At 47.1% G+C, this 12308-nt stretch overlaps 1 protein-coding gene across 2 annotated transcripts in view; it reads right to left on the reverse strand.

Moving 5' to 3' along the window:
• LOC119390031 (beta-1,4-N-acetylgalactosaminyltransferase bre-4) overlaps positions 1-10591 on the reverse strand; it is a 211276-nt gene extending 200685 nt beyond the window's left edge. For both annotated transcript variants that reach the window (XR_007415758.1, XM_037657540.2), the window contains exon 1: positions 10368-10591. The gene's annotated coding sequence lies outside the window, so the exon portion shown is untranslated. The remainder of the gene's footprint in view (positions 1-10367) is intronic.
• Between the last annotated feature and the right edge of the window lie 1717 nt (positions 10592-12308).

Here is a 12308-nt window from a genome sequence, read left to right on the forward strand (position 1 = left end):
CGAAGAACTTCTTTGCTGTCTGGAACTCGAGACCACAACGAGAGGTCAAGATATTTTCGATGCCATTAACAATTTTTTTGTTTCGCGCGGTCTTCATCGGGACATGTGTGTAGCTGTGTGCACCGACGGCGCTCGAGCCATGGTTGGAAACTCCGTAGGTTTTTTAGGACTCGTTAAGAAAGTGAACAGTGCAGTAGCGTTCACACACTGTATGCTTCATAGGGAAGCTTTGGCATCAAAGGAGTTGAGTCCAGAGCTTGCGAGTGTTATGCAACATGTTGTCAACAGTGTAAAGGCAAGGCCTAAGGCCAGTCGCCTCTTCAAGGTACTGTGCGAGGAGATGGGTGCCGAGCACCAACACCTGCTCCTGCACACCGAGGTGAGTTGGTTGTCGCGCGGAAAAGTGCTCGCAAGGGTGTTCGAGCTTAGAGAGGAGCTGAGTCTTTTTTTGGCAGAAGATAGGGCACTCGGAGATCCTTTTCAGGACTCTTCTTTTGTGGCAAAGCTTGCTTATCTGTGTGACCTGTTTGAGCACCTGAACCATCTTAACAGCAGCATGCAGGGGATGGGCACTAATGTTGTCTCTTCTGGGGACAAGGTGAGAGGCTTTTGTAAAAAGCTTCAAAGTTGGTTGAGCCGGGTAAACAGAGGCGACTATTCTTTTAAGCTGCTCGGTGGTCTTGCAGGCTCTGGGGTAGTATCTGGAAGTGACAGAGCCACAATCACAGCCCATCTGAGCACATTAAGGTGCCACATTAAAGACTACTTCCCAGAATCTGCCCCAGACACATGGCTTGTGGCCCCTTTTGAGGCTGACGTAGCTTGCTTTACATATGAATGTGTCGAAGCTGAAAATGAGCTGATGGAGCTCCAGGAAAACACAGTGATGAAGGCAAAGTTTGCCACTGTGAGCCTTGAGGCATTTTGGTTGGGGACTGCAGAAATGTTCCCCCTTCTCCATGAGATGGCTGTAAAGCTTCTGTTACAGTTTTCTACGACGTATGCATGCGAGCATGCTTTTTCCAGACTTGCATACTTGAAAAGTAAATACCGAAACAGGTTGAATGTGGCTGCAGATATGCAACTCTGTTTAAGCGCGACTGTGCCACGTATTGATGAACTGTCCAAAATGAAGTGATGTGGCACGTTTGTTTGATGTTTTTGGTAGCAATAAAAGGCACCTGTTTCACGCTCCAGTTGTGTTATTTACCTACGTAACCCCCCCCCCCCCTCCCTCCCCTCCGCTGCAAGGGGTCCCCCATCACTTCCACCAGTCCACAAGGGGTCCCCGACACATCCATGGCTGAGAACCACTGGCCTAGCGGATCGACTGCCGCAAAGATCTTTAGACTTCAGAAGATAGCGCACTAAGTTAGCGCTTGTGCTGGCGTGTTCTTCTCTCTTTGTCCCCGTAGTAAGTGCGCGCTATCTTGTGAAGATGAATACCTACCAACTCGCCCAGTTTTTTGCTTTGTTGTGAGATTTTTAGAATTCGTTTTTAGATTTTTAGCAGGAGAGACGCGAACTCGCGGGCAGTCTACACAAACCCCAGACCCGTCCTAACTAATCGATATTAAATGGGACTGAGTTTTGTTGCTAAGATCGCCTAGTTCGATTGGTCAACTATAGGCCCGGATGCAGTGGTGGCCGGAAAATTAAGGACAGGTGGCCCTCCATCACAAATTACGCTCGACTTATGGTAAGCGATACTTTATGCTCGTTGCCACGTCAACAGCTCAAAGATTGCGCGGAGTGCGAGCACGAAAGAGCTCAAAGAAAATGCTTCGATGTGCGTCATGTCATCACGCTGACAGTTATGTATCACGGCGCGGCGCAGCGGTGGCCCACCATTTCTCTTATAGTGCCAGCACTGACGTCAACTGTATGGTGCATTGCTCTCAAAAGCGTTTACGAGTGCATACTTCAGCACGCATCGAACCCTCGTGACTATCTTACTGACAATGGGTCCTATTTTATTGATTGGTTACCACCCCACTTCCACAATGTCAACGCACCTGCATGGATGGCGCGTGCCTGTAGAAGGTTAGAATATATTCGTAGACATAGAGATTGTGTCCACATGCGAGTGCTTCGAACCCAAATGGACGACACCACACGGGTAATGAGAGATGAATGAAGCATATGTATACAGACAACAGTCGTTTGTAGGTTTGGCAGTATTTCTTTTGAGAACGAGAGTGACAGCTACTCCTGTTCTCTTTATTGTGGCGTCTGTACCGTCCTTCGACCTCCTGTTATTGGCGCACAAAGTATGAATTGCTATCAAATTGCCCAGCTGTCAATATTTACATTGACAAATGTTACGGGACAGCTATCATTCCGACTCTATATTTTGGCATGCTCCACGTTCAAGAAAACAACGCTGGGATACATACATGCACTACATGCGCCTGTATATGGTTTTTAAAGCGAAGCTTGTATGAGTTACACTTTTCGGAGGCGACTGAGGCATAATTCGCGAAAAACCCAGCGCCCGCGAGTGCACGGAAACGCGGGTGTACACAAATGGGCCATCGAAGGTGCGCCAGTCACATGTGTATTGCTATGCGCCGTTTTCCAATAAATGATGCTCTTTCAATCGGGAACTTGTTGCCGATCTGCCGTTTCTGATGTGAAAATGTGATCTTTTATCTTTTCTGAGGCCACTTGTCATTTCCCGTTGCCACTTATATATACAAACAAACAGGCATAAATAAGACAGAAAAAATAGAAGAAAGCGAGAGAAAGAGAGATATAAAACAAGAAAGACGAAAATAAAGAGAAATAAAGAAGGCCGCCCGGCTCCACACTTTCTTCAGGCTTGATACCACTACTACGAAGCTACCTTAATTTTTTTCGTATGTAACTTATAATTTAAGTTATTTGCACTTGTTGTACCCCGACAGTCTTGGTAAATAACATGCGCGAGTTAAAAAGAGCATGGTAGTTAAAAAGAGCACGAATGGATATAATTTAAATATGTACCCAACAACCTTGCTAAGTTCTGATGTTTGTCTCTCGACATGAGTATTCCAGGAAATATTTTCTTGGAACCACACTCAAAGAAATTTTTTTTCTGCTTCAACCTGCTGTGAACTTTTGTGCTTCAATTGGTTTTGTCATTGACGCACTTTACATCCGCCATGTGATACATGACATGTGAGTCACCATGTTCGTCCTGCGTGCATCACGATGCACGCATGACGAACTATGTCCGTCACAGGTGCATGATGGTATTTACCACGTCCACGATATGTGCCCTAGAGCTTCACGATGCCCTTTGTGCGATTCATGTCATATAGATGATATGCGTAACAACGGATTGTTAACGCGACAGCGTTAAAGAGCCCGTGCCGCAGAAATTCCGGTGTAGGCGTCGGCGGCGTTGGTTCTTAGAGAAAAGTCGGCGTTGAATCGGCGTCTCGAAATCGGCGTATCGAAATATCGAGATGGATGCAAATAAATCAATAAATAAAATTGCACCATTTCCCGCTAAAGGGGACCATGAGGCGATGCGAAGCCGGAGCACTTGCGCGATCACGTTCCGTTGGCGTTCTTTGGGCATGCTACTGACCTCGCGTCGTGGAACGCGAAGAGGAACGCTACGCGCGTCTTGTCTTCCCCTAGCCTGGCCGTTAATTGTCACAGGGCGAGCGGGGACCGCAGTCGGCAGGCGTGCGAGAGGGGGACAGCGTAGGAGAGGAGAGAGAGGGGGAGGGGACGCGCGTGCGCTGGTGCTCATCGCGGCGTTGCGGAGAGAATTTCGGCATGTCTAGCCCGTGTTTCAGAGGAAGAGTGGAAAGAGGGAGGGGAGAGGGGAAAGGGGATGGGAGAGGGGAAGTGGATAGGGGGAGGGGAGATGGAAAATGGAAAGGGTATGGGGAGAGGGGGAGAGGGGGAGTGGAGAGGGTATGCGCATGCGCAGTAAGGGCGGTCACGCCGCACACCACCACCACCACCGGATTGAACTCCGCCATAAGATACTTCACACCCAATAAATATCTTGGGTTTGAGTATAAAGCGAACTTAGGCCTTCTGCGTGGCAATTTAGGTGTTTTCCAAACGAGCCACGCCAGTGCTTGAAACTGTTTCGAAAAAAAAAAGTTGGCGCGAGCGGCGACGACGAACGCGGCCGAAGCAGAGTTCAAACGAGCCGGCCAGGGTGCATGCGATAACATCACCCCGCTCGAGAGGCCCGCCGTCGAAACAGACAGGAAACGCCCCGCCTGTTTTTAACGAGCCTTAAAAGACGCGAAGACACGAGGGGGGGGGGGGGGGGAGTATCGCGCGAGGACCAACGTTGAACTTTGAATCTAAGGGCGCGGTTGCGATCGCTGGCGCGCGCGCTATCCCGAAAGCCATCACAGCGGTGCGAGCGGCTCGTATACCCTTCTACGTGCTGCGCTCTCAACGCGAAGTGACTATGCGAAGAGCATCGCTACCTTCAGCGGCCGTATTTTCTTACACCACCGTTTTGTAGTTGCGCGAGATCGGATACGAAACAGTTAGCTGCCAGCCTCACTTCGTGTAACACTACAGTTTGTTGCTATCGCATTCATTGCTTCGCCCTTCCGGTGAAACTGTGACATTTTTGACCAGTGGAGGGTCATGGGATTTACCCAACCTAATATATATAATATATATATATATATATATATATATATATGGGTCATTCCATGCCAAGTGCCCCAGACGTGGCGCTCGCACATCGCAGATTTTGCTGATAAAATTTGTGCCTTTTTCCCGTGCCACATTGTGCTACAGGGCCGTCTGCACAACTAGCATACACATACAGAAAGAAATAATTCACATTGTATACACTTTTTTCTCTGGGTATACGTGTTGTGCAGACGGCCCTGTAGCACAATGTGCCAACGACGCCATAGGCTACTCTCGGGCGTCCATACATCCCATTGGGCCCGCCAAGCAAGCTCACATTGTACAGCTAATTCATTACTCGTCGCCCTGACATCAACGCGACAAGACTTTCGACCACTCACGAGCTACTGACATACATCTCGCATCTTGCCGCTGAATGTGACGAGAGTCAGCTCCAAGGGCGACCACGAGCTTTGCGGCGAAGTGGCAACAAAAAGAAATGCAGGGCGCGTTCGGAGGGCCAAATTAAAAAATTATTTGCTTCCTTAAAACAAAAAATGATTTGATTAGACTTTCTTCATTACTTAACGATGAAGTCTTCTATGAAATGTCGCACGACGAGGATTTTTACTTGCACCGCATCAGTATGAAAAATACGGTCAAACATGCGACAAATCGCATATTTTCTTTAGTTTCACAATTTTTTTCGGGAAGATTTGAAGCCTATTTTACCCCTAAATATTTTTGTACTAAAATACATTTTCTTGAAAATTATACTATTATTAAGATTGGTTAGGGAGAGTTCCACATAGCTCAAGAAAAAACCACGAACTTTGAAGATTTTTGTAGTTTTTGAAGATACGTAGCTGGTAGTGAAACACAAAAATTTCGGAATTAATGAGTAGGGCAACTAAACACAACCTCTGCGATTGCGCAAGCGCGGTTTCGAAGCTCAACACACAAAAATAGATTTTATACACATTTTCGTATTAGGCACAGTTTAACAAATACAAGCGAACTTCAAGGGGGCGCCACGATCGTCAATATTTTTTGAAGCAAAAATGTTTTGCCACAATACTCCATGTGGCACAGGAAAAAGGCACAAATTTTATCAGCAAAATCTGGGATGTGCGAGCGCAACGTCTGGGACACTTGGCATGGAATGACCCATATATATATTCTTGCTTCCTCTTTCTTTCCATTTTATGCTTATTTTCTTCATGAATTTCTCTCTGACTATTTCTCTCTTTCTTTCGTTCTCTCTGTGCTCGTCCTCTCAACCATCAGCGTTATTGCAGGCCTAGCTGGACCAATCAGCGCACGTGTTCTTGGAGCGAAGCAGAAGACGACAAAGAGAACGAGGAGGATATGAAGAGGGTGCGTGCCGGTTCATGTTAGTGGTCACTTCTGTTCAGCCGTCACGTACCAATGCTCGGCTTATAGTAGCTCCCTTGTTAAAAGTGCTCTGTCTATTTGAAAACTATTCTGGTGGTCCCAGGGAGATGTCTCGCACTCCACTGTTTACAAAACATGTATACTCAGAACGAGACAAGTCTACAAATAAAAACAACTACTGCTTTACATTCACAAATAAAAGCTTTACTTTCTTCAAGGACATCAAGCCACGTACAAGTACGCATGCGCTACGTAGACAACGACTTCCCGAACCTGCCACAAAGGCAGGGTATAGCAGAGCACTAAACAAATATCGCGCGTCTCTGCTTCTGAATCGTGTTAGTGAAAATATAAATTTCTGTCCGTCGCTAACAAAGTTCGAACACCAGGTCAAAGAACACTGTGCTAATGTAGGCAATGGATATTACTTGTGTGCGCCGCTATTAACGCGATAGCGCTAGAGCTCGCTCCGCAGAAATTGAGGTGTCGGTGTCGTTGGTTCTGAGCAAAAAATCATCTTCTATAAAATAAATAATAAAAAAATCTTAGGTTCGCGTGAGAATCGAACCCAGGCCATCTGCGTGGAAAGCAGGTGTTCTACCACAAATCCACTCCTTTTTTTTAACACGAAAGTGTTTTATGCCGGGGTCCCCCACGGCTCCACTGACGCATTTCCGTCATGGATATGACGTTGTAAAATATAAAGACTAACATATGGCAAAGAAAAAACTATAAGAAAAAGTTCCGTCACCGGGAGTCGAACTTACGACCTCTCGATCGCCAGCGCGAAACGACTCCGCCACAGAAGGCCTGTTCTCTGCTATGCTAACGGCGAGCTATTTATGTACACCATTTGCCGGTGGCGGTGCTCAGAGATCGGCGGTACAGCGTGTTTTCGTTATCACTAGCAAGATGGCGCGAAGGGCTCGAAGAGCGCGCTTTAAAAGTCGTCCCCCACGCCGATTAGCGAGCGCCTCGACAGGGCGTGGTCGCTCGTGCGGGCGCTTATCTCGGGATCTCGGTGGTTTGTACGTCTGGCGTTCTGCCTGCAAGTTTCCGTTGAGAGCACGAAGGTCACCGCAGCGGCCGCTTTTTGCGAAAGGAGCGCGCTGCTCACACAGAAATAAGCTACAACTGTGACAGTTCGCGCTCATCCTGTGTATAATCGTTCCGTGCGTCCTTTCTGCTTGAGCAGCGCATTGCAAATTTCGAGCGGCTTGCCATTCTTCGAGTAACATTACAATTTGATGCGGTAGCATTCATTCCTTCGCGCTTGGGGCGAAAGAATGCACAACAAACGCTCAACTACGTCTGTGAAGACACGTTTCACTTTCATGTTATACCGATTCCTATGACAGAGGGATCAACCATGTTTTTTGCTTTATTGCCTGTTTCCAGACACTCCATTGCTTGGAACTGCACTGAAATGAACTTTAATGCTTCACAAACATACGCGTCCTGTGTGCAGGTGTCACAGTACGAGATGCAATGTCGCAGTAAAAAGGGGTGTAAGCGTATATTGCCATCGGGCGTCACACCATGTGAACTGCATAACGAGTTGGTGGTTTATAGCCGACCACCCATTACAAAAGGCACACACATTGCTGCTGCGGAATCCCTTACGAACACGTAGTGGGTGCATCGCAACTTCGAAAAAGTATCACGCGCGTAACTGCTGCTGGTTTAAAGCATGCCACACATTACAAAGGGCGTACACATTAGCGCGCGCATTCTTTTACACACACGTAGTGGGTACACTGTTGTCATAAAAGTGCTGTTGAAGAGGGCGGAAACCTTTATCTTTACTATAGGTATGTCGAGAGAGAGAGAGTGTGTGTGTGTGTGTGTGTGTGTGTGTGTGTGTGTGTGTGTGTGTGTGTGTGTGTGTGTGTGTGTGTGTGTGTGTGTGTGTGTGTGTGTGTGTGTGTGTGTGTGTGTGTGTGTGTGTGTGTGTGTGTGTGTGAGAGAGAGAGAGAGAGAGAGAGAGACCGGGCGACGGAACATAATGACAAGCGAAACAGATCACGATGAGGATGGGGCCGAATATCGCTCTCGTGTTCAACTCTTAAAGGCGAAACTTAAGCGTCCCTCTAAATTATTTTACGACACTTGGCATACTTGTGCGGTTCTTTCTTTTTGTGTGTATGTGAAATTCATGCTAATATATATAATCCTTGCACATGTTCATATCTGCTGGCTTTTAAGCCTCGCTTGCATTTTCTTATTAGGTCCTTTTTATCCATTTTATTTCTCATTTTCCTACGGATGTTTAGCAGAAAGTGTCGTATATTGTTTGTACGCACAGATGTAGTGGTTGCCAACATATTTTCTTTGCGTATGTTTATATACGTTTGTTGATCTTCATATGTGGTACATTGATTGGCGCTGTCTGTTGCAGTTGTGTGTGTGTGCGTGTGCGGGAGTGAGTGTGTGGGTCTGTGTGCGTGTGTGTTTGGACGCGCGCGCGCGCGCGTTTGTGTGTGTGTGTGTGTGTGTGTGTGTGTGTGTGTGTGTGTGTGTGTGTGTGTGTGTGTGTGTGTGTGTGTGTGTGTGTGTGTGTGTGTGTGTGTGTGTGTGTGTGTGTGTGTGTGTGTGTGTGTGTGTGTGTGTGTGTGTGTGTGTGCGCGCGCGCGCGCCACTTCGAAGCGAAACCCCATCAGGCCTATGCGCTCTCAGAAAGAACAAGTAAAAAGGATGTATTTTTATTCCACAAATCTTATAGCCATCTATCTCGCGTGCCTCATCTGGCATTATCGCCACGCGCCTGGCATTTCCTCGTGGCGAACTACATGCGCGTCATCAGTGTGACGTACTATTCTCGCTAGGGAAGTGGCGAGCGCCGAGTTTTCAAGAAAGAAAACACAAGGAAGTCAGACGACAGTTACTGCTGCGGAGCAAGAAGACGCCCTCACTCGATATTTTCTTAGAGGGTTGTGGCCTTTAGCTTACCTTCGCTTTGTTTAATGTTTTTGATTTCGAGAACGGAAATATGGACGAGTTTGTAAGAATCCATCATAGAGCTGGTAGCGCAACAAATAAGTTGACACAAGCCAGGAACATAAAACCGAGATAGCGCTCGTCTAATGTTTTTGAAAAAATAAAACCGTTCCTTCATATCCTTTAATGGTGCCCAGTGTTGTCTAACTACTGACAAGCACTGGCTGCTGTGTCTAGCCTTTGCTTGCTGTTGGCTGGCACTGGATAATGTCGAATAAGCGCTGGTGTTAGCTAGAGCTTGCATATGTTACCTTTCTGTTCAATTTCTTCAAATGTTGACCGCAGCATGTTAATACGGGCCACCGGTGGCTAACAGTGGACTAGTGGTAACCGTTCGCTAGCAATGGATATCATTGTCTAACTCTCAAGTAATATTATCTAATGCTGGCTTGCTCTGAAAAATGTTGGTTGAATGTCACCCAAGGCAGTCTAATATAGGCTGCATCATGTTGTGTTAGCTCTCCGCTTTTATAGCAATGTCATAAATATTACTTAGATACAGGAAAGTGTAAAAGCTGCGTAACGACGGCGCTTAGTAAGGACTACAGGCACAGGTCTGTCGCCCTTACTACGCCAGTGTGTTCGTATTTCGTCTATGCTATCAGCGCTGTATGTCGTTTTTACAACGTCCCATTGTTGCGCTGTTTGATCCACTTCAATACGCGCCAACCATCGCAGTTCAGTACTCTCCTGCATATGTACTACTCGGCCACTGATGATCAAGCATTGCTCGATCTCGCATAAACGCTGCTTATGATAGGCATGTAAACTCGTGCGTCCGTTGCCAATGTATTTGACGCCTGCGTGCGAGCCCCTGTGCCGAAGTTACGTCCGATTACAAAGTACTACTTAGGCGTCAAGGTGTAGCCAACGTTTCTGGTAAGCCAACCTTACGAGCAACTCTACTCGATCCGCACAAAGGTGTCAACCCGCTTCGGAACACCTGAGTCAAAGTTAACCATTCCACTATAACCAGCTCCTTATTGACTGCATCGCGTTTCGTTTTGTTATTCAAATATGGGCCAATGTACACTTGACCAGTTTTCAATGCTCTCAAGAGTATCTTCTTCAACACACCGCTCTGGTTCCTGTCACTTGAGCTTGCGTTCTGTCTAAGCCTCCTTCTGTCTACGTGTTTAACAAGTTAGTGTGCTGTCGTTGTCCAAAAATGAGTGAACAAATGTAAACGTTCCCAGTGTTGTACTTTCTTAGGTACGAAAAGTACAAAAATAAAATCCCGACATGATATTGCTCCGGGCTCGTCCTTATCAACTTTCACGAAAGAAGCACTTGCTTCGTATACACGAGCTCGGTTAAAAACAAAGGTCTTCTCCCCGAGGCTTTTGGGTGACTGCTATTGCTTTTTGATCTCTCACCTGATGAACAGTGACGAGGGAGCCTTCACTCGAGCGACGATGATTGCACGAGGTAATCCATACCACAGCGAGAACAGAAGACCGCATTAATATGTATGCTCTGCATGCGTTGGGGAAGCGTTTCGGCTAAGAGCTTGACGTTAGAGGGCATCCGTGTCCATCTCGAGCAACCCGTGCCAACGAGCTCTCCTTGAGGATGTCTAGAAATGAAGGGCTTCTTCAAGCAAAAACCTGCAGGGGCGGTTGACGCGGCAAAACATACATCAACCGCGGACCCCAAGCTGCGATGGCTTTCAATCTTTCGAGCAACGACATATCAGAATCGCTTCTTTTTCCTTGACTGCCTTGCCAAATTCGTGGTCTTTGAGTTAAAAGGTCATGCGCGATTGCTCTTTGTTTCAATATAGGCGCGGCGAGTTGAGAGGCCGCCGCTAGGACCGCGGCACTTGTGTTATTCCTAGCTTGAAGAGATGAAAAATGCTTCTACAGGAGTTGTCGACATTTCGACAGGCAGAGTTGTTTTCGTCAAGCGAGCAACGTCGCTGTCTTGACTAAGACAAGAGCGCTTGTCGAAACGTCGGCTCCAGCGACGCTCCCTGTTCAAGGATTTTTCGTCTCTTCGAGCTTCTATCTCCTCCTCAGTTTCTGCCTTATTCCTTAGCTCAAAGGATATATTGGTATCAACGATAATATCGATAGAACCGTCATTGAGATATGCATTGTTTGTTGCTCTGACAAAAATTTGGAGGTACAAAGGAACAAGGACAAGAAATGACAGGACTGGTGCCAAGTCCTTGTTCTTGTCCACTATGTCCACTGTCCACTATGTGTATTTCTTGTCCTTGTTCCTTTGTGCCTCCAAATTTTTGTCAGACCATGCACCAACTAGCCCAAGAACGCGTTGTTTGTTGCCGTAATAGCATTTTAATGTAAAGAGATAATCACTTGCTGAGTAATTTACTGTGTGGCGTATGTCTTAAAGTGAAAAAAAAAAGAAAATATTAAGATGACTTTACAACGCAATATAAGTGGATGTTACTTTCTTTCTGGAATATTAGGTCTTCCTGTTTCTGTTTTTTTTTTTTTTTGCGAATGCGTGTTTTCTACTGTTGCCGCTTTTTGCGTAAATCTTGTCTGCCAATTCAGAAGTGTTGCTTTTAGATGCGAAAGCATCTTATGCTCGGGGCAGTGTCCATTCTGCGGCGTCCGCACCCATAGTGCGCATGCGCCAACTCTCCCCCCTCTCCTCCCGTGAGCGCGAGGAGGTGGCGTGAGCGCTGCCTCCGCTTCGTTTCTCCTCTCCCGTTTCTGTCTCTCCTCCACAGCTGTGCGCTCGTATATAATGCGGCGCGCGCTCGCTCCCGTTGCACACTACTTCGCAACGGCGCTGTGGACGCTCGCGAAGCTGAACGTAAACGGCAACACCGGCAAGCGAATGTCGAAGCTACGAGGCTGCGAAAGCACGCGTTCGTTGTGCTTCCGTCATTCTCTCTCTGTGCAACGGTGTGCGAAACGCCATGAACAACGTCAACGTCGGCGCTAGTTGCAGCGGCTGCGCCACCGACGCGGCGCGGATGAAGGCTCGGGAAGCCTAACGTAAACGTAAGCGTCCGCAAGCGGTAGTTCAAAAACCTCGACAACCACAGTCTCATAAGTCACATAAGAGAAACGAAAACTCGATGCGCACCCCCGCGATGCTTTCGAATCCTACAATGGTTGCGAGTAGGGGGAGATGTCTAATTCTTCTGATCTGCCTGAGGAGGCAGGTCATATTTGATGCTTTCATCATAATATTCGTGTTTCGCGAAATACTGAGGAAACATTAGTTTGTGCGCGCGATATGTGTTAGAGCCGATGGGATCGCAGCTCTAAATAGCTCCGTTTAGAGACTTTAATATCGCCTTCAAAACAGACAATATGAACGAAAAGTGCGCTGCAATA

This window comes from Rhipicephalus sanguineus, chromosome 4 (assembly GCF_013339695.2).
Source record: "Rhipicephalus sanguineus isolate Rsan-2018 chromosome 4, BIME_Rsan_1.4, whole genome shotgun sequence".
In the NCBI taxonomy this organism is placed as follows: domain Eukaryota; kingdom Metazoa; phylum Arthropoda; class Arachnida; order Ixodida; family Ixodidae; genus Rhipicephalus; species Rhipicephalus sanguineus.